The following is a 21073-nucleotide window of genomic DNA, read 5'->3' as shown; positions in this document are numbered from 1 at the left end:
GGGGTAACTCACCAGCATTACAACCAGAAGTACGACATACCCGAATTGGATCTTTTGTTCGTACCCACCAAGGCAATGTAACTTATCCCAGAGGCTGCAAGATGCCGACGGCGGAAAATAGGTATTTGGAGGGGACTTTGAGTCCAACTCACCATCCACCGCTTCAGAGTATATTACTCGCTAATGTTCAGTCCCTGGACAATAAAGTAGACGAGCTCAGGGCGAGGATCTCCTTCGAGGAGAGACATCAGGGACTGTTACATACTCTGTTTCACAGAATCATGGCTCTCTCTCTATATATATACTGTCCCTGTCCATACAGCCAGCTGGGTACTCAGTACATTTCGCAGACAGGAATAAAGAACTCTCCGGGAAGAAGAAAGGAGGTGGTGTATGTTTCATGATTAACGACTCATGGTGTGATTGTGATAATGTACAGGAACAGAAGTACTTTCAGAATGCACTGTGGATACTGTATTCTAGTAAAATTTGTTTTACTTTGATTTGGCGGTATATTTTTCTCCGACATAGTCAATCAAATTTATTTATAAGCTGATGTCAGAAAGTGCTGTACAGAAACCCAACCTAAAACCCCAAACAGCAAGCAATGCAGCTGCAGAAGCACGGTGGTTAGGAAAAACTCCCTTGAAAGGCTAGAACCTAGGAAGAAACCTAAAAAGGTACCAGGCTATGAGGGGTGGTCAGGGTGGAGATGATTACAGAACATGGCCAAGGTGTTCAAATGTGCATAGATGACTAGCAGGGTCAAATAATAATAATCACAGTGGTTATTGAGGGTGCAATAGGTCAGCACCTCAGGAGTAAATGTCAGTTGGCTTTTCATAGCATCTCTACCGCTCCTGCTGTCTCTAGAGAGTTGAAAACTGCAGGTCTGGGACAGGTAGCACATCCGGTGAACAGGTCAGGGTTCCATAGCCGCAGGCAGAACAGTTGAAACTGGAACAGCAGCACGGCCAGGTTGACTGGTGTCATGACGTTGGCCTGTGGGTAAGGTTTATGACCCCCCCCATAAATACCTTTTTCACTTCCCTCTCTCTTGACTCTACAGAGGGAGTCTTGAATAGCCTTTGTTAAACAGAGTCTGGGAATATCAAACAAGTGGAGGGAAAGGAACCATATTTCGGTAATAGAACCAGTTGAAAATATGCGTTGGTACTTAATGAATATGATGTCAGTTCGGTTGTCATCTGAGACATTATGACTGATGACAGGATGACCTAAACTGTATCTGGGAAGGTCTACACATTATAGTTATCAGATTCACATGGAATTGTTGTGCAATTCAAATGTTTAAATATACAATTATAGGTGAAAAGATTAAATGTAATTTTAGCTACCAAATGAGAGATTTGGGTTTTCATAAGGTTAAGGCTCTGCTGAATCAGTGGCCCGCCCCTGTGAAGAGACATGGGCTATAAACTATGAAAGACACCCTTCTCCCTCCACTATATAAGCCCTTGACGATAATGTAACCTCTTGTTCCGGGTACATTAGGATGACGATCCGATGTCAGAAGGATTCAGATAATAACTACAGAATGAAGCCAACCTCAGCGTGAGCTTTGGTTGCGAATGGTATGAACTTTGAACTCAATTTCGCTACAGAAGTGATACCTCCTAGCCGTTGAGTTAGCAGCGGCCGCTGTAAACGTGTGCTAGGAAAGGACGGACAGAGTATCCCGTCTACCACACAACGATGACACTACAACGTTTCCCGTTCACCACCAGAGACGCTCTTCAAAGGACAAAGGACTCTGTTGGGCAACACGGCCTTCCATCTACCACCAACCTATTGAAGCGCTGCTCAGAGTAAATATTTATTGCGTTTTCCTTTTCCAAATGGGCGGTAATTTAGAATAAATAAGATTCTGTATTTACGATAGAGTAGCTGTCTACGGCCCGATAGAGACATCGCTTCTCCCTTTGTTCTTCAAGCTTCCCGCTCTTTCACTCACACCCAGCCCCCTTTTCTTTGTGTAACCAGTGCTCATATTTGTTCTGTCCGCTAGGGACGTTTTCCTTTATGACATAATTTGTAATCAAGGTATGATTCATTCTGTGTATATGTAATTCTGTGTGATTAATTATTTATTTACTAAATACCTAACTAAACCCAATTTTGTATTGCTGATTCAACTTGTTAGCCAGGGTTTGTGAAGATAACCGAGAATTTACAACTTTCAGATGAGACTGAAATAAGGTGACGATTAATATTGACTGCTATTGATGTAAAATATTACTAGGTCTTTAAGAGTTCATTCAGAAGATAACAGCTCTATAAATATTATTTCGTGGTTCCACGACTTTCTAGTTAACTACATTTACATGATTAGCCCAATCAGGTAATAATAATTACAGCCAAAGACACGACACTGGGGACAGCAAAGAGTCACCATGTTCACCATGTTTCTTCGAAATGTACAGCTGTGTGTCATCCACATAGCCGTGAAAGTTAACATTATGTTTCCGAATGACGTCACCAAGAGGTAAAATATATAGTGAAAACAATAGTTGTCCTAAAACGGAGCTTTGAGGAACACCGACATTTACAGTTGATTTGTCAGAGAACAAACCATCCACAGAGAGAAACTGATATATTTCCGACAGATAAGATTTAAACCAGGCCAGAACTTGTCCGTGTAGACCAATTTGGGTTTCCAATCTCTCCAAAAGAATGTGGTGATCGATTATTTCATAAGCAACACTAAGGTCAAGTAGCACGAGGACAGATGCAGAGCCTCGGTCGGACACCATTTAAAGGTAATTTACCACCTTCACAAGTCTAGTCTCAGTGCTATTATGGGGTCTAAAACCAGACTGAAGTGTTTAGTATACATTGTTTGTCTTTAGGAAGGCAGTGAGTTGCTGTGCAACAGCTTTATCAAAATGTTTTGAGAGGAATGGGAGATTTGATATAGGCCGATTTAGTGTTTTATATTTTCTGCGTCAAGGTTTGGCTTTTTCAAGAGAGGCTTTATTAATGCCAAATTAGTGAGTTTGTCAGGATAGTCTCATCAGGATGCCACCTCATCTGCTTCTCTTTCACCGCCGCTTCCTCTTTCGAGTCCCGGGGATTAGGGCCTGGTCCAGAGTGAGCAGAATGTCCAGAGCTGCTGATTTGTTGAAGTAGACATTTTCATCAAATTTAAGGTTAGCGATCACTGTTCTGATGTCCAGGAGCTGTTTTCGGTGATAGGAAATGATGGAAGTTAAGATCATAAAAAACATGCAGAATTGGTCAGGAGCCCGTAAGACGGCTGCTATTCACTGCAGTGGCATCTTCAATTCTTGTTCCCTATTGAATGACATCTCACTCCCCAGGGTGCAATTGATAGGTTTCTCACATCTTCCTTGTTTTCTTTCAGTCACTTATCTTTCCCACTAGTTTTTCACAGTCTTCATCAACAACTGAGGCGTACTACAGAAGAGTCTGCACTTTCTTTTCAAACGACTTTGCTGACTTTAACTGAATGATAAACAGACAAGAGCATAGATTAACACAGACATGCTGTATATCGAAAAGGGAGCATGCCGATGCTCCTTAAAAAACCTGTCAATTGAGAAAGAAATATGGTTTAAAGCAACGCTGACAGCTCCACTTTGAGAGATACTACTGAGTGTTATCTAGTGATCATCAGTGATATCTGAACATGTAGATGCTTGTGCAGATAATTGAAGCTTAAGAGGAGCTTTACTGGAGCTTGGCACTTGGCAACAAGTCTACATTCTTATGCCATAATTTTTCAGAGGTAAGAGATCTCCACATTTCAACAGATTTATTAGGGAGATTCCGAACCTTAAAGCTTAAGGCACTTTAAGAAATAAGAGATACTTACATAGGGTTTTACAATTCAAGCCACGATAATCTTTATCGAACAAAAAAAACATTTATTGTGTAACTGGGAGTCTCGTGAATGCAAACATACGAAGATCATCAAAGATAAGCGATTAATTTGATTGCTTTTCTGACTTTCGTGACCAATCTACTTTGCTGCTAGCTGTTTGTAATGTTTTGTCTGCTGAGAGCTGTCCTCACATAATCGCATGGTTTGCTTTCACCGTAAAGCCTTTTTGAAATCTGACACACCAGGTGGATTAACAATAAGTTACGCTGTGTTTTGGTATATTGCACTTGTGATTTCATGAAAATGTAATATTTTTAGTAATTTAATTTGAATTTGGCGCTCTGCAATTCACCGGATGTTGACGAAAATGAGATCTGTGCGCCAAGAGGTTAACCACATCTGGATGGATCCATAATGATTTGCTATGGGAGTAAATATCACTGAATGACAGAAATATTGGAATAAAGTAGGCTAATGAAGGCAACAAATTGTTGCTTACTGGAACACCCAAAGTCATCCAATTGTTATAATAGGATTTGAAGCAATAGCCTTCCTCACTTAACCCTAAATCTTGTAATAAATCATGTGGAAAATGAGCAAGTTGACGTGACTAAACTGCTTGTAAACCCTGGATTGTAAACTGTCATGGTCAAAACGTATTGATATAACAGTAGCTAAGATGGGGAGATGTCTGCCCATTACAAAGCACTGCGCTACCTTCCTCTTTGGGATAGGGGGCAGCATTTTCACTTTTGGATAAATAGTGTGCCCAAATTCAACTTCCTGCTACTCATGCCAAGAATATAAGATATGCATATTATTAGTAGATTTGGATAGAAAACACTCGGACGTTTCTAAAACGGTTTGAATCATGTCTGTGAGTATAACAGAACTTATGTAGCATACAAAACCCCGGAGGACTAACCATTCAGATTTTTTTTTTTTGAGGTCTATTCAATGAATTGGGAAACTATATTTCTAAGGCACTTGTTTGCAGTTCCTACCGCTTCCACTGGATGTCACCAGTCTTTGGAAATTGGTTGAGGTTATTAATTTGTGTAATGAAGAAGTACGGCCATCTTGAATTTGTGTCATTTGAAGTGTACTTTTTGAGAAGGCGCATGACTGGAAGAGTAGCGTGAGTTTGTTGTCTTCCTGTATTGAACACAGATTGTCCCGTCTACAATTTGATCGATTATTAACGTTTAAAGTAGTTTGAAATGTTTTGGCAAAGTTTACAGGTAACTTTTGAGATATTTTGTAGTGATGTGGTGCAAATTGGTAGCTGTGTTTTTCTGTATCAAACACGCCAAATAAATGGACATTTTGGATATATATCGACGGAATTAATCGAACAAAAGGACCATTTGTGATGTTTATGGGACATATTGGAGTGCCAACAAAAGAAGCTCGTCAAAGGTAAGGCATGATTTATATTTTATTTCTGGGTTTTGTTTCTCCCCTGCAGGGTTGAAATACGCTACTCTCTCTTTGTTTACTGTTGTGCTATCATCAGATAATAGCTTCTTATGCTTTCGCCGAAAAGCCTTTTTGAAATCTGACGTTGGCTGGATTCACAACGAGTGTTGGTATCTTACATGTGTGATTTAATGAAAGTTAGAATTTTATAGTATTCTATTTGAATTTGGCGCTCTGCATTTTCCCTGGCAATTGGCCAAGTGGGACTCGACTGTCCTGTCTATCCCAGAGAGGTTTAACAGCACTATCAACAAGGCAGGTCCTACAGGCTCTAGTTTTGTTGCAACTGGACTACTGTTCAGTAGTGTGGTCAGGTGCCCCAAAAAAGGGACTTAGGAAAATTGCAATTGTCTCAGAACAGGGCAGCAAGGCTGGCCCTTGGATGTACACAGAGAGCTAATATTAATAATATGCATGTCAATCTCTCCTGGCTCAAAGTGGAGCAGAGATTGACTTCATCACTACTTGTATTTGGGAGAGGTATTGACATGTTGAATGCACCGAGACAGCACCGAGCTGTCTGTTTGAACTACTGGCACACAGCTCAGACACCCATACATACACACCAGAAGTCTCTTTACAGTCCCCAAAGTCCAGAACAGACTATGGGAGGCGCACCGCACTACATAGAGCCATGACTACATGGAAATCTATTCCATATCAAGTAACTGTTGCAAGCAGTACAATTAGATTTAAAAACCAGATAAAAATACACCTTATGGAACAGCGGGGACTGTGAAGTAACACAAGCACATGCATGTAGATATGTGGTAGTGGCACAAACTGTGTTGTGAAATATGTGAATGCATTGTAATGTTTTTTAAATGGTATAAACTGCCTTAATTTTGCTGGATCCCAGGGAATAAATACAAATACATGCAATTTTGTCTAAACAACAGCCTCATTTACTTTCTTCAAACAGTACTTAGTTGCATATACCTCTGTTCACAGGGATGGCCTCAGAAGACCCACAACTATGGCCTGAAGAAGAGGGGCAGGTTTAGCCATACTCAGGACATGCTGAAGGAACGATCGCGCCCGTCAGGAAGTGTCTATCCAGAGACTGTGCTTCCAGGGAATGGAACAGAGTTGGTCTGGAACCGGCCTCGCTGTGGCGTTCCAGACTATCTTACTCAGAAGCAAGGTGGTGTCTTGGACTACCACATGCGGAAGGGGGAAACCTTTGGAGGAAAGCAGCGTCAGAAGCGATTCGTTCTCTTTGGGGGGCGCTGGGACAAGACTGACCTCACCTACAAGTAAGGGTCTTCTTTGCTCGCTCTAGAGTCTAGACACACTCATACATTTCTTTTTCAATGGGGTATACTATTTTGGGGAAGCTTTCTGGGGAACTTTTATACGTGGCGGGCACACTCAATATGTTACTGATGTCTTAGTAGTTTAGCCAGCATGCACAGAGATAGAAAGGCAATCCCTGTCAAGATAGACTGGTTCACTCCTACATTACACTGGCTGACAAAGGCCGCTACAGGGGGGTATTTTCTTCTTAATGAAAGGTGGGTGATGGGAAAATATGTATCATGCTGGTCCCCATCCTAACTTATTTTATATGGTCAAAAACAGTCATTATTTGGGTGAGATCACCCAGGTTATAGCTACTGTGAGGAGGGAGGAGCCTTTACATTTTATGGTCCAATGCAGCCATTTTATCTCAATAGCAAATCATTTCTGGGTGACAATTCAGTAAGTTAGTGATTATTTTCAATTAAAATGGTCAATAAGAAACAAAAATAGCTTCTTAGCAAAGGGCAATTTTTCAAGCAAGACAAGAATATTGCTAGGACTGTCTGGGAGCGCTCAGAGTGAGGAGGGGAAAACTAGCTGTTATTGGCAGAGGTTTGAAACTCCAAAGGCCAAAACAAGCTGAAATCATAATTTTCACAATTGCACAGTATTATTCCAACCTCATTGTGTGGAAATATACAGTGCATTGGGAAATTATTCAGACCCCTTCACTTCTTCCACATTTATCCGCAGCGTTGAAGGTCCCCAAGAACACAGTGGCCTCCATCATTCTTAAATGGTTGAAGTTGGGAACCACCAAGACACTTTCTGGAGTTGTCCACCAGGCCAAACTGAGCAATCGGCGGAGAAGAGCCTTGGTCAAGGAGGTGACCAAGAACCTGATGGTCACTCTGACAGAGCTCCAGAGTTTCTCTGTGGAGAAGGGAGAACCTTCCAGCCATATCTGCATCACTCCACCAATCAGACCTTTATGGTAGTGTCTAGACAGAAGCCACTCCTCAGTAAAAGTCACATGACAGTGCACTTGGAGTTTGCCAAAAGGCACCTAAAGGACTCTCAGACCATGAGAAACAAGATTCTCTGGCCTGAATGACAAGCGTCACATCTGGAGGAAACCAGGCACCGCTCATCACCTGGCCAATACCATCCCTACGGTGAAGCATGGTGGTGGCAACATCATGCTGTGAGGATGTTTTTCAGCAATAGGGACTGGGAGACAGGTCAGGATCAAGGGAAAGATGAACGGAGGAACGTACAGAGAGATCCTTGATCAAAACCTGCTCCAGGACCTCAGACTGAGGTGAAGGTTCACTTTCCAACAGGACAACGACCCTAACCACACAGCCAAGACAACTCTGGGGTGGCGTTGGGACAAGTCTCTGAATGTCCTTGAATGGCCCAGCCAGAGCCCAGACTTGAACCTGACCGAACATCTCTAGAGAGACCTGAAAATAGCTGTGCAGCAACACTCCCCATCTAACCTGACAGAACTTGAGAGGATCTGCAGAGAAGAATGGGATAAACTCCCCAAATACAGGTGTGCCAGGTTTGTAGCGTCTCGAGGCTGAAACGGCTGCCAAAAGAGCTTCAAAGTACTGAGTAAAGGGTCTGAATACTTATATAAAAAAGGAAATATATTTACGTATATAAATTTGCAAAAATCGCTAAAAAACGTTTTCTGCATTGTCATTATGGGGTATTGTGTATAGATTGATGAGGAGGAAAAACGATTTAATCAATTTCAGAATAAGGCTCTAACAAAATGTGGAAAAAGTGAAGGGGTATAAATACTTTCTGAATGCACTGTATATAAATCACAGGAAAATCAATTTTTTTACTGCACTGGGCCTTTAATCCAAAACGAAAGAAAAAGCTCTGCTGTAGACATCAATAGTATACATTTAACCCATTTCAGGAAACTAGGCTATGTCGCGGGTCACTACTTCACAGGAGAGCCGTTTGAACATAAAAAAAAGGTTATCAAATTTTTGGGGAGGGGGCATAAATGTATTTTCGAACATGTGAACATTCATGTGCCTTAATAACAAACTTGTATGCCATCTGTAAATACGAATACAATTGTTAAATTACGAGCCTAGTTGGTTTAGCCACAGATTAGCCATGATTGGCTGAGACATGCCGAGAGATGAGTTTGGATTGGTGCCATATCGCATGCTTCTATCTATTTGAGCTCAGTATGTGCAGGTAATGTGTAGGTAATCCTGTCTAACGCAGCTTTAAAAAAAAATGTATTGCGTAGTAAAACTGCAGAAGTGCTGCTCTCCACTTTCTGGAGGACTGAGTTTTGAAATCAGTAGAATTCGAGTGATAGCTAAGGAGATGAAAAAAAAACCTGTCTCCAGATTAAGTCTTCAAACTAAGGGCAACCATGGCATCCGTGACAGGAGACGGATCCATCTATGATGTATACGGGTAAGATAGTCTAGCTAGCTATATTTTAAGATATTATGCGTTTCTAATTTTGAGTGTACTGTTAGCTAGCTAACGTTAGCTGGCTTGCTCGCTAGCTAACATGACTTGTATGATCTTATTATTTGTATCTCCGAGCCATTTGCTTGGCTAGTTACAGCCTAATGTTAGCTAGTTAACATTGAATTTGGTTGGTTAGCTACCTGCAGATTCATGCAGGGTAGTAACGTCATGAGTTGGGATTATGGTTCATTATTTAGCTAGCTACATGTCACTATGCAAGTAATCATTTCGGGTGAGTTTGTCAATTAAGTCTGGCCATCTACTCCGATTTCAGAGCGCACTCTGAATGTCTAACCAGCTCTGCTAGGGCGAGTAGAGTGGTCAGAGTTTGGATGGGGGCTAAAGCTTAAGAGGGTGTGAACGATGATGAATGGGTGTAGACAAAGAAAAGCTCTCCAGTAGGTACCAAAACATTCAAAGGCCATTTTCTCAAAAGTGAGGTTACAAGTTTATCAACTTTCAAAGCAGAATTACTTCCCCATTGTTCCTCAAATGCAGTGTATGATATACTACATTGTAGCTCTGTGTCTCTGCTTTTATCCAATGTAAAAAACACAATTTCACATGTTGCTACATAAGACTGAATCAAGGCGGTCGGTCGGTCACATATGCAATTTAGCAGACACCTTTATCCAAACCGACTTAGTCATGCATGCGTACATTTTACATTTGGGTGGTCCGGGAATCAAACTCACTACCCTTGCGTTACAAGTAGAGGTCGACTGATTAATCAGAATGGCCGATTAATTAGGTTTTCATAACAATCGGAAATCTGTATTTTTTGGCGCCGATTGGCCGATTTTTTTTATACCTTTGTTTAACTAGGCAAGTCAGTTAAGAACACATTCTTATTTTCAATGACGGCCTAGGAACGGTGGGTTAACTGCCTTGTTCAGGGGCAGAAAGACAGATTTTCACCTTGTCAGCTCGGGGGATCCAATCTTGCAACCTTAACTAGTCCAACGCAATAACGACCTGCCTCTTTCTCGCTGCACTCCACAAGGAGACTGCCTGTTATGCGAATGCAGTAAGCCAAGGAAAGTTGCTAGCTAGCATTAAACTTATCTTATAAAAAACAATCAATCATAATCACTAGTTAACTACACATGGTTGATGATATTACTAGATATTATCTAGCGTGTCCTGCGTTGCATATAATCTGACTGAGCATACAAGCATACAAGTATCTAAGTATCTGACTGAGTGGTGGTAGGCAGAAGCAGGCATGTAAACATTCATTCAAACAGCACTTTCGTGCATTTTGTCAGTGGCTCTTCGTTGTGTGTCAAGCATTGCGCTGTTTATGACTTCAAGCCTATCAACTCCCAAGATGAGGCTGGTGTAACCGAAGTGAAATGGCTAGCTAGTTAGCGTGCGCTAATAGTGTTTCAAACATCACTCACTCTGAGCCTTCTAGTAGTTGTTCCCCTTGCTCTGCATGGGTAACGCTGCTTCGATGGTGGCTGTTGTCATTGTGTTTCTGTGTCTCTGGTTCGAGCCCAGGGAGGAGCGAGGAGAGGGACGGAAGCTATACTGTTACACTGGCGATACTAAAGTGCCTATAAGAACATCCAATAGTCAAAGGTTAATGAAATACAAATGGTATAGAGGGAAATAGTCCTAGAATTCCTATAATAACTACAACCTAAAACTTCTTACCTGGGAATATTGAAGACTCATGTTAAAAGGAACCACCAGCTTTCATATGTTCTCATGTTCTGAGCAAGGAACTGAAACGTTAGCTTTCTTACATAGCACATATTGCACTTTTACTTTCTTCTCCAACACTTTTGCATTATTTAAATCATATTGAACATGTTTCATTCTTTACTTGAGGCTAAATTGATTTTATTGATGTATTATATTAAGTTAAAATAAGTGTTCGTTCAGTATTGTTGTAATTGTCATTATTACAAATACATTTTTAAAAAATCGTCCGATTAATCTGTATCGGCTTTTTTGGTCCTCCAATAATCAGTATTGGTATCGGTGTTGAAAAATCATAATCGGTCGACCTCTAGTTACAAGCATCATGCTCTACTAACTGAGCTACAAAGGACCTCAAAGGAGAGGGTGCCCAGTCTATGTGTATTCAGTGTTTAGCTGTGTTTATGTTTATGATGTAATTTCAAACCAAACGTAACAGAAAACTAGGAGGCACAACTTCAATTTAGTTTGGTGTTTCTTTGCCTTTGAAGCATCTTTTGATTGACACGATGAACCCTGTGCCCTCAGGGCCGTTTGGTCTCTTCCTTGTGTTTTGACTGCCTCGGCTCTTCCATTACAGTTAAAAGACAGGCCTAGCCAGACATTGGCCACCCTCCTTCTCTGTCATTAGGAGTCTGGCAGTCGTGACCTGAAAAACCACAGCCATTTACAAGAGTCAGAGCACTCAAGCATGTTACAGCAGAGCAGCCCAAATATTTCCCAACATCTGCACATACATCTCAGCAGGGAGGGGACTGGAGAGTGGAAAGGTCAAGCTAATAGTTACTTCCAGGAGAGTGTTATCAGAGCAGGGCCAAGAAGAATAAGTCTTTGTTGTTGCGCAACTCAATTTCCTTTTCAACATTACAGTAAGTGTCACTCCTGAAAAAAAATCTAGACGATGTAAAAACATAGAAGAGAGAAATAATGGTGTAGAATAGAAAATAGAGAGCTCATGTTTTCACGTGAAACATGGCATATGTATTGATCAAACGTAAATATGCTGAGTATAATCAACCACCCTTTGCCAAACACCAAAATATTGCCTCATTAGTCATTACTCGTGTTCCCTTTGAGGTAACCACTTACTAAGTATCCCTAAATATAGCTTCATGGTCATTTTGCTGATTGTCAACAGGCACAGAACCTCCCGTGCCCTTTACTCCCTCTCACACACAATCATTTCTGCACACACAGCTGGGTGGCCTCTTTTTCAAGAAAGAAATGATTTACAGCACAGTAAGTGTGTGTACTGCACTCTGCTGGCTCATCACATTTTCACCTCAGGAGACACACAACATCACAGAGCTGCAACTTTTGCCCCTCAAGCCAACAATGGACTAGTTACCGGAAGGTTGCAAGTTCAAATCCCCGAGCTGACAAGGTACAAATCTGTCGTTCTGCCCCTGAACAGGCAGTTAACCCACTGTTCCTAGGCCGTCATTGAAAATAAGAATTTGTTCTTAACTGACTTGCCTAGTTAAATAAAAGTAAAAAAAAAAAAAAAAAATCAGCACTGTTGTTCCCAGTCTGGTTCCACTCCTCTTCTCCCACAGTGGCTGGCTGTGGTGAGGAACAAGTCGAGCGACTGACTCCAGGGGGGGGTCATTACCAGGCCAGTGTTTTGCTGTCTTCTCTGTGTTGACTTGTTGTAATAATAACGGACTGTAGCATTAGCAACACAGTGACGGTTCCATAGTAGTCTCTTACTCCTCCCAGAGCACAACTTTAAAGTGGAACTGACAGCGTTTTAATTACTTTGCAGATATGAACCAGACAATCATCATATCAGTCAAAATATCAAATTCCCAGTTTATGCTACAAAACCAAAACCAACCAATTCAACAATACATTTCTTGGTACCCAAAACTATTGCAGGTTGTAAATCAAAGCTGGCCTGGTACATTGTTTGCTGCCTGTTTTTGTTTTTGCTACCTCCATCCATTCGGAATCCACTGTTTCAGTTTCAAAGACTCAATATTTTGAATAAACGGACGACTGTTACTAAGGCTGGGAATGTCAATACAAGTCCCAGCAAGCACTGACAATGAATGACCAAAAAACGAAATCTGCAACAAAACACCATGCACACCAATGCACACCTATTTCAGCAGTAGCTTAGGCTGGCTACTCAACTACAATACATTTTGAGTGCACCATACATCAATGCAGCATTCATTATTTATTTAGCAAGCTAAAAACACAGAGCCTAACATTAGCTATCTACTAGGAGGATGTCATGTCATTGGAGGAGTGGGTAAGTGAACGACTTGTCCCCCTCATATCATTTTTCAGTGGCTAAAGATACAGCTGTCATTTACTACTGACTGAAAACACACACTCCAGTTCAAAGTGCAAATAGCTTATTTGCAAATAGGCCTAATGTAGCTCTGATTGGCTATGGCACATCGGTCTGCGTAGACTCCGGGCTTGGACAAGACAGATGTTTTATTTATGGCAGTGTCTATTAATTGTCCAAACCCACGGCCATCTTCCCACTCTATATTGCTATATTATATATTATATAGAATTTTCACAAATGCCTTACTACACAGTACCAGTCAGAAGTTTGGACACACCTACTCATTCCAGGGTTTTACTTTATTTTTACTATGTAGAATAATAGAGAAGACATTAAAACTATGAAATAACATATGGAATCATCTAGTAAGCAAAAAAGTGTTAAACAAATATGTTTGAGATTCTTCAAAGTAACCACCCTTTGCCTTGATGACAACTTTTTTGCACACTCTTGGTATTCTCTCAACCAGCTTCATGAGGTAATCACCTGGAATGCATTTGAATTAATAGGTGTGCCTTGTTAAAAGTTCATTTGTGGAATTTCTTTCCTTCTAAATGCATTTGAGCCAGTCAGTTGTGTTCTGTATACCACCCATATTTGGTTAAAGATCAAGTCCATATTATGGCAAGAACAGCTCAAATAAGAAAAGAGAAACAACAGTCCATCATTACTGTAAAACATGAAGGTCAGTCAATCCGGAAAATGTCAAGAACTTTGAAAGTTTCTTAAAGTGCAATCGCAAAAACCATCAAGCCCTTTGATGAAACTGGCTCTCACGAGGACTGCAACAGGAAAGGAAGTCTGAGTTCCCTCTGCCACAGAGGATAAGTTCATTAGAGTTAACTGCCTCAGACATTTCAGTTCAAATAAATGCTTCACAGAGTTCATGCAACAGACAAAGATCAACATCAACAGAGAAGACTGCGTGAATCAGGCCTTCATGGTCGAATTGCTGCAAAGAAACCACTACTAAAGGACACCAATAATGTCAGGCTGGTATGAAGGGATCGGGAGACAGGCACAGGAATGCATAATAGGGGTTTTTATTTCCCAAATGACAGCTTGTCGTTTAAAGGCACGTGGAAGATGACCAAACAAACACGTATACAAAACAGGGGAGAAACCCAAACAAAAGAGCGAGGAGTACCTTGAATAAATACACAATTGCACAATGAGTATCACACGGGACGAGATCCGTAATCTGCACAATATACGTGACACGAAAGCCAAAACAATATAGCACAGGTACTCACACGACCAATGGACATTAGACCAATAATCAACAGGACAATGGTGAACAAAGGACACACTTACACAATTACTAATCAAATGGGAATAGGGACCAGGTGTGCGTAATGACAGTTCCCGGAGGGATCTGTGAAAAATTTGAAGAGACTTGCTTGGGCCAAGAAACACGAGCAATGGACATTAGATCGATGGAATTCTGTCCTTTGATCTGATGAGTCCAGATTCGAGATTTTTGGTTCCAACTGCCATGTCGATGTGAGACGCAGAGTAGGTGAATGGATGATCTCCGCATGTGAGGTTCCCATCGTGAAGCATGGAGAAGGAGGTGTTATGGTGTAGGGGTGCTTTGCTGGTGAATTCAAGGCACACTTAACCAGCAAGGCTACCACAGCATTCTGCAGCGATACGCCATCCCATCTGGTTTGCGCTTATTGGGACTATCATTTGTGTAAGGGCTGTGTAAGGGCTATCTGACCAAGAAGGAGTGTGATGGCGTGTTGCATCCGATGACCTGGCAATCACCCGACATCAACCCAGTTGAGATGGTTTGGGATGAGTTGGACCACAGAGTGGAGGAAAAGCAGCCAACTTGTGTTCAGCATATGTGGGAACTACTTCAAGACGGTTGGAAAAGCATTCCAAGTGAAGCTGGTTGAGAGAATGCCAAGAGTGTGCAAAGCTGTCATCAAGGCAAAGGGGGGCTACTTTGTAGAAGCTAAAATATAACATATATTTTGATTTGTTGAACACTTTTTTGTTTACTACATGATTCCATATGTGTTATTTCATAGTTTTGATGCATTCACTATTAGTCTACATTGTAGAAAATAGTCCAAATAAAGAAAAACCCTTGAATGAGCATGTTTGTCCAAACTTTTGACTGGTACTGTACGTCATTCCCCAAAATGTCATACATTCATGTGAAAATGACCTAAGTGCTTGATTGTCATATATTTTTTAAAGGTGGCATATTCTTTCTGAAGGTGTATATGATTTTAATAAGATTTCATGTTGTTATCAGTTCCACTTTAATGCGAGTCGGCTCCAGGCGTCAGGTGCCGTCGGTGGAATCGCGCCCCAGCATGCATCGCCCTCGTAGGGTTAGGGAGTTTTCATTTAGGTAGAGTGGGGTTGTAGAGTGACAGCACAACCTGGCCTCTCCTGTCTGGGCATGCATGTAGGGCCTAAACACAATGAGACACAATCTTTTTCTCTAATGCACCCAACTACCCACACAACTACCCCATGAAATCTAAAATGAAGAATGAAAGTGATAGCCGCCATGGCTGGTGTCAAAGGAGGTAGAAGAGAAAATGTCTGCAGGGCAGAGGGGCAACGGAAGAGGTGGTGGGTAATGGCATGAGATGGAGATTGAGACAAAACATGTCACGGTTGTTTAAATGCCCTCCATTTAAAACAAGTGATGCCCTTTCTGTCTGTCAACGCCTGTCATAATAATGCAGGTCTTAGTGTTTGGAAGCACAAACAACCACCGTCAACTCTCCCTTTAGCCTTCTCTGCTAATCCACATCAGCTGTGAACAAGTGAAGTTATGTTGCTATGCATGGCACATGACCTATGCCTTGAATAACAAGTATGAATCCGAATACATGATTCTGAATAAAGAGTGTTGGTTGGTTAGTTGGGTCAGTATGCAAGCACCTCTATCTCATAGTCTTTGTTCATGTTGCTGTATACGAACCATGCCATCATGGTGTCAGTTGATCTTCCATTGTGCAGACAGTTGAGCTAATCCATAGATCCCATTCAGCAACATATGAAATCAGATTCCTTTGTCAGCTCCAACCCACCAGTCAAGCTGGGCAGCATCAGACTGGGCATTGCACCCACTTTACTGCAGCCTTTCTCACAACAGCCAGATTATCCCGGGCCGAGGCCAGGGTCACCTCGTGCCCATAAAGCAACCAGAGAAATGCCCCCTGCAAAAGAGGATTATGGGTAGAACACAAAGATGCCAATCACACCGGTGGTCCCTGACACAAGTGTGTGTGTGTGTGTATGTGTGTCCCAGGATTATGCGCTTCCCTTGGCAACTGAGTAAGGAGAAAGTGCGTCGAATCCTACAGGAGGCGCTGCTTGTGTGGAGTGACGTCACGCCCCTGAGGTTCACCGAGATCAGCAGTGGGAGAGCTGACATCATCATCGACTTCACCAGGTAATAATCATACTAGATGATAGATGTTCTAAGTTTGTATTTGTGCATTTTGGGCATTGTGGTCAGAGGCAAAAACAACTTGTAACTGCTAACACTATGAGAACCTGAGGCATCCAAAGTGCCAGGCTTGAGATCAAGATCAACTCTTTTTCAACTCACACATAGTGGTGTCTTTGCAGCAATTCGATCACAGTCTCCTCTGGACAGTTGATGTTGAGATGTGTCTGTTACTTGAACTCTGTGAAGCATTTATTTGGGCTGCAATTTCTGAGGCTGGTAAACTCTAATGAACTTATCCTCTGTAGCAGAGCTATCTTTGGGTCTTCATTTCCTGGCTCATGAGAGCCAGTTTCATCCTAGTGCTTGATGGTTTTTGCAACTGCAAGTTCTTGACATTTTCCGGATTGACTGACCTTCATGTCTTACAGTAATGATGGACTGTCGTTTGTCTTTGGTTATTTGAGATGTTCTTGTCATATCTGAACTGTATGAGCTGTTATTTTTTCCAAATAGGGCTGTTCTTTCCATAATATAGACTTGGTGTTTTACCAAATAGGGCTATCTTCTGTATACCACCCCTACCTTGTCACAACACTACTGATTGGCTCAAATGTATTAATACTGAAATATACTTTTACCAAGGCACACCTATTCATTGAAATGCATTCCAGGTGACTACCTCATGAAGATGGTTGAGAGAATGTCAAGTGTGCAAAGCTGTCATCAAGGCAAAAGTTGGCTACTTTGAAGAATCTCAAATATAAAATATAATTTGATTTGTTTAACACTTTTTGGGTTACTACATGAGTCCATGTGTGTTCTCATAGTTGATGTCTTCACTATTATTCTACAATGTAGAAAATAGTCAAATTAAGATAAACCCTGGAATGAGCCCAAACTTTTGACTGGTACTGTATGTACAGTTGAGGCCGGATGTTTACATACACCTTAGCCAAATATATTTAAACTCAGTTTCACAATTCCTGACATTTAATCCAAATAAAAATTCCCTGTCTTAGGTCAGTTAGGATCACGACTTCATTTTAAGAATGTGAAATGTCAGTATAATAGTCAAGAGAATGATTTATGTCAGCTTTCATTGCTTTTCATCACATTCCCAGTGGGTCAGAAGTTTACATACACTCAATTAGTATTTGGTAGCATTGCCTTGAAATGGTTTAACTTTGGTCAAATGTTCCGGGTAGCCTTCCACAAGCTTCCCACAATAAATTGGGTGAATTTTAGCCATTCCTTCTGACAGCGCTGGTGTAACTGAGTCAGATTTGTAGGCCTCCTTGCTCGCACACGCTTTTTCAGTTCTGCCCACAAATTTTCTATAGGATTGAGGTCAGGACTTTGTGATGGCCACTCCAATACCTTGACTTTGTTGTCCTTAAGCCATTTTTCCACAACTTTAGAAGTATGATTGGGGTCAATGTGCATTTGGAAGACCCAAACTTTAACTTCCTGACTGATGTCTTGAGATGTTGCTTCAATATAGCCACAATTTCCGCCCTCGTGATGCCATCTATTTTGTGAAGTGCACCAGTCCCTCCTGCAGCAAAGCACCCCCACATGATGCTGCCACCCCTGTGTTTAATGGTTGGGATGGTGTTCTTCAGCTTTGATGCATCCCCCTTTTTACTCCAAACATAATGATGGTCATTATGGCCAAACAGTTAAATTTTTGTTTCATCAGACAAGAGGACATTTCTCCAAATAGTACGATCTTTGTCCCCATGTGCAGTTGCAAACCGTAGTCTTTTTTTTATGGCGGTTTTGGAGCAGTGGCTTCTTCCTTGCTGAGCGGCCTTTCAGGTTATGTCGATATAGGACACGTTTTACTGTGGATATGGAGACTTTTGTTTCCTCCAGCATCTTCACAAGGTCCTTTGCTGTTGTTCTTGGATTGATTTGCACTTTTCGCACCAAAGTACGTTCATGTCTAGGAGACAGAACGCATCTCCTTCCTGAGCGGTATGACGGCTGCGTGGCCCCATGGTGTTTATACTTGTGTACTATTGTTTGTACAAATGAATGTGGTACCTTCAGGCATTTGGAAATTGCTCCCAAGGATGAACCAGACATGTGGAGGTCTACAATCTTTTTTCTGAGGTCGTGACTTATTTTGATTTTCCCATGACGTCAAGCAAAGAGGCACTGAGTTTGAAGGTAGGCCTTGAAATACATCCACAGGTACACCTCCAATTGACTCAAACGATGTCAATTAGCCTTATCAGAAGCTTCTAAACCATGACATAATTTTCTGGGATTTTCCAAGCTGTTTAAAAGCACAGTCAACTTAGTGTATGTTAATAACCTCTTTGATAGGGTCTAGTTTCCTGAATTTCCACCTGAATTGACCCCATCCCTGCCCGTCACTCACCCATGTATACAATACAGATGTAGGATCTTAATATAATCACTGTTTTGTTCCTGAGAATTGTCCTGCACAGCCTGAAATGCAAACTTGTAGTGTGTTCAATGTTTAAAAGGCTTCTAAAGTTTGTAATTTCAACTTCAAAATGTCCATTAATTATAGTCCACATATAAATTCACATATCTTGCTGTGGCAGGATTATTTTCCTGCTGTAGCAAACTGGCTCTAATTAACATCCTAGGTCTGTAAGCCATGCTTCAGGATGGACCCCCACCCCCCACACACACACATACACACACACACACACACACACACTCTCTCTTGAACCTGCACTTGAATTTTACAAAGCAGGACATGTTTGCTGCGGTTTATGTGAATGAACGTCCTCAGGGCAAACTTTTTCCACCCTCATCTGATTTTTTGATCTGGCACGAGCACGACAGAATAATATTCCCTTGTCTTAAATGACTGTAGTTTTACAGGATCCACCTACACATCAGACCTACAGTTCCTTCAGAAAGTATTCATGCCACTTCCACAGTTTGTTGTCAAATGGCAAAATGGGGATGTTTTTCAAAAATAAATACCTTATATACATAAGCAGACGCAGGGACTGGAGCTCAGATTAGTCATCCTTGGATTGAGGGAAAGATTGGACAAAAAGGAGCAAAAAGTCCCACAGAAGACAAGAGTCCTTGATGAAAACCAAGCCATGAGGTTGACTTGTCCATAGAGCGAGACAGGAGGACCTCTGGGAAGAGTACCAAAAATATTGAAGGTCCCCAAGAACACAGTGACCTAAACAAGGTTTACATTCCAACAGGACAACAACCCTAATCACACAGCCAAGACAACGCACGAGTGGCTTCAGGACAAGTCTCTGAATGTCCTTGAGTGGCCCAGCCAGAGGCCGGACTTGAACCCGATCGAACATTACTGGAGAGACCTGCAGCAACGCTGCCCGATCCAACCTGACTGATCATGAGAGCATCTGAAGAGAAGAAAGGGAGAAACTCTCCAAATACAGGTGTGCCAAGCTTCTAGCATCACACTCAAGAAGATCCGAGGCTGTGCCAAAGGTGCTTCAACAAAGTACTGAGTAAAGAGTCTGAATACTTATGTCAATGTTATAGTTCAGTTTTTTATTTGTAATAAATTTGCGCACATTTCTATAACCTGTTTTTGCTTTGTCATTATGGCGTATTGTGTGTTTTTTTTAAGAATGAGGCTGTAACTTCCAAGTGAAGGGGTTTGAATACAAATCAACTGTAATTATTCACACCCCTGAGTCAATACATGTTTGAATCATATTTGGCATTGATTACAGCTGTGACTCTTTCAGTTTTTTTCTTCTATAAGATCTTTTCACACCTGAATTTTACAATATTTGTACATTAGTCTTTTAAAAATACTTTGTTCCCTGTCAAGCTTGTTGTTGATCATTGCTGGACAGCCATTCTCAAGTTTTGCCATAGATTTTCAATCTGATTTAATTAAGGCAAAACTATAACTAGGCCTCTCAATGTCATCTTGGTAAGAAACTTGTGTTTTAGGTTATTGTTCTGCTGAAAGGTGATTTTGTCTCCCAGTGTCCGACTGATCCAGGTTTTCCTCTAGGATTTTGCCTGTGCTTAGCTTTATTCCATTTATTTAACCCCAAAAACTCCATAGTCCTTGCCGATGACAGGCATACCCACCACCATGCTTAAAAATATGAAGAGTGGGACTCAGTGATATGTTGTGTTTTTTTTTTTTTTTTTTACAGTTTTACATTACTGCCTTAATGGAAACAGTTTTGGATTAATTTTATTCTGTACAGTCTTCCTTCTTTTCACTCTGTCATTTAGGTTAGTATTGCAGAGTAACTACAATGTTGTTGATCCATCCTCAGTTTTCTCCTATCACAGCCAGTAAACTCTCTAACTGTTTTAAAGTCACCATTGGCCTCATGATGAAATCCCTGAGCAGTTTCCTTCCTCTCCGGCTACTGAGTTAGGAAGGACGCCTGTATCTTTGTAGTGACTGGGTGTATTGATACACCATCCAAAGTGTAATTAATAACTTCACCATGCTTAAAGGAATATTCAATGTCGTCTTTTTTTATTTTTACCCATCTACTAATAGGTGCCCTTCTTTGTGAGACATCAGGAAAACCTCCCT

The 21073-nt window shown here is 41.3% G+C and overlaps 1 pseudogene; it reads left to right on the top strand.

Moving 5' to 3' along the window:
• The window catches only part of LOC115146967 (stromelysin-3-like), a 49347-nt pseudogene that overhangs the window by 15592 nt on the left and 12682 nt on the right, over positions 1-21073 (top strand).

Source organism: Oncorhynchus nerka, linkage group LG19 (genome assembly GCF_034236695.1).
Source record: "Oncorhynchus nerka isolate Pitt River linkage group LG19, Oner_Uvic_2.0, whole genome shotgun sequence".
Taxonomy (NCBI): domain Eukaryota; kingdom Metazoa; phylum Chordata; class Actinopteri; order Salmoniformes; family Salmonidae; genus Oncorhynchus; species Oncorhynchus nerka.
Note: the sequence above shows the minus strand (reverse complement) of the source record. Positions and strands in the feature narration are given on the sequence as shown.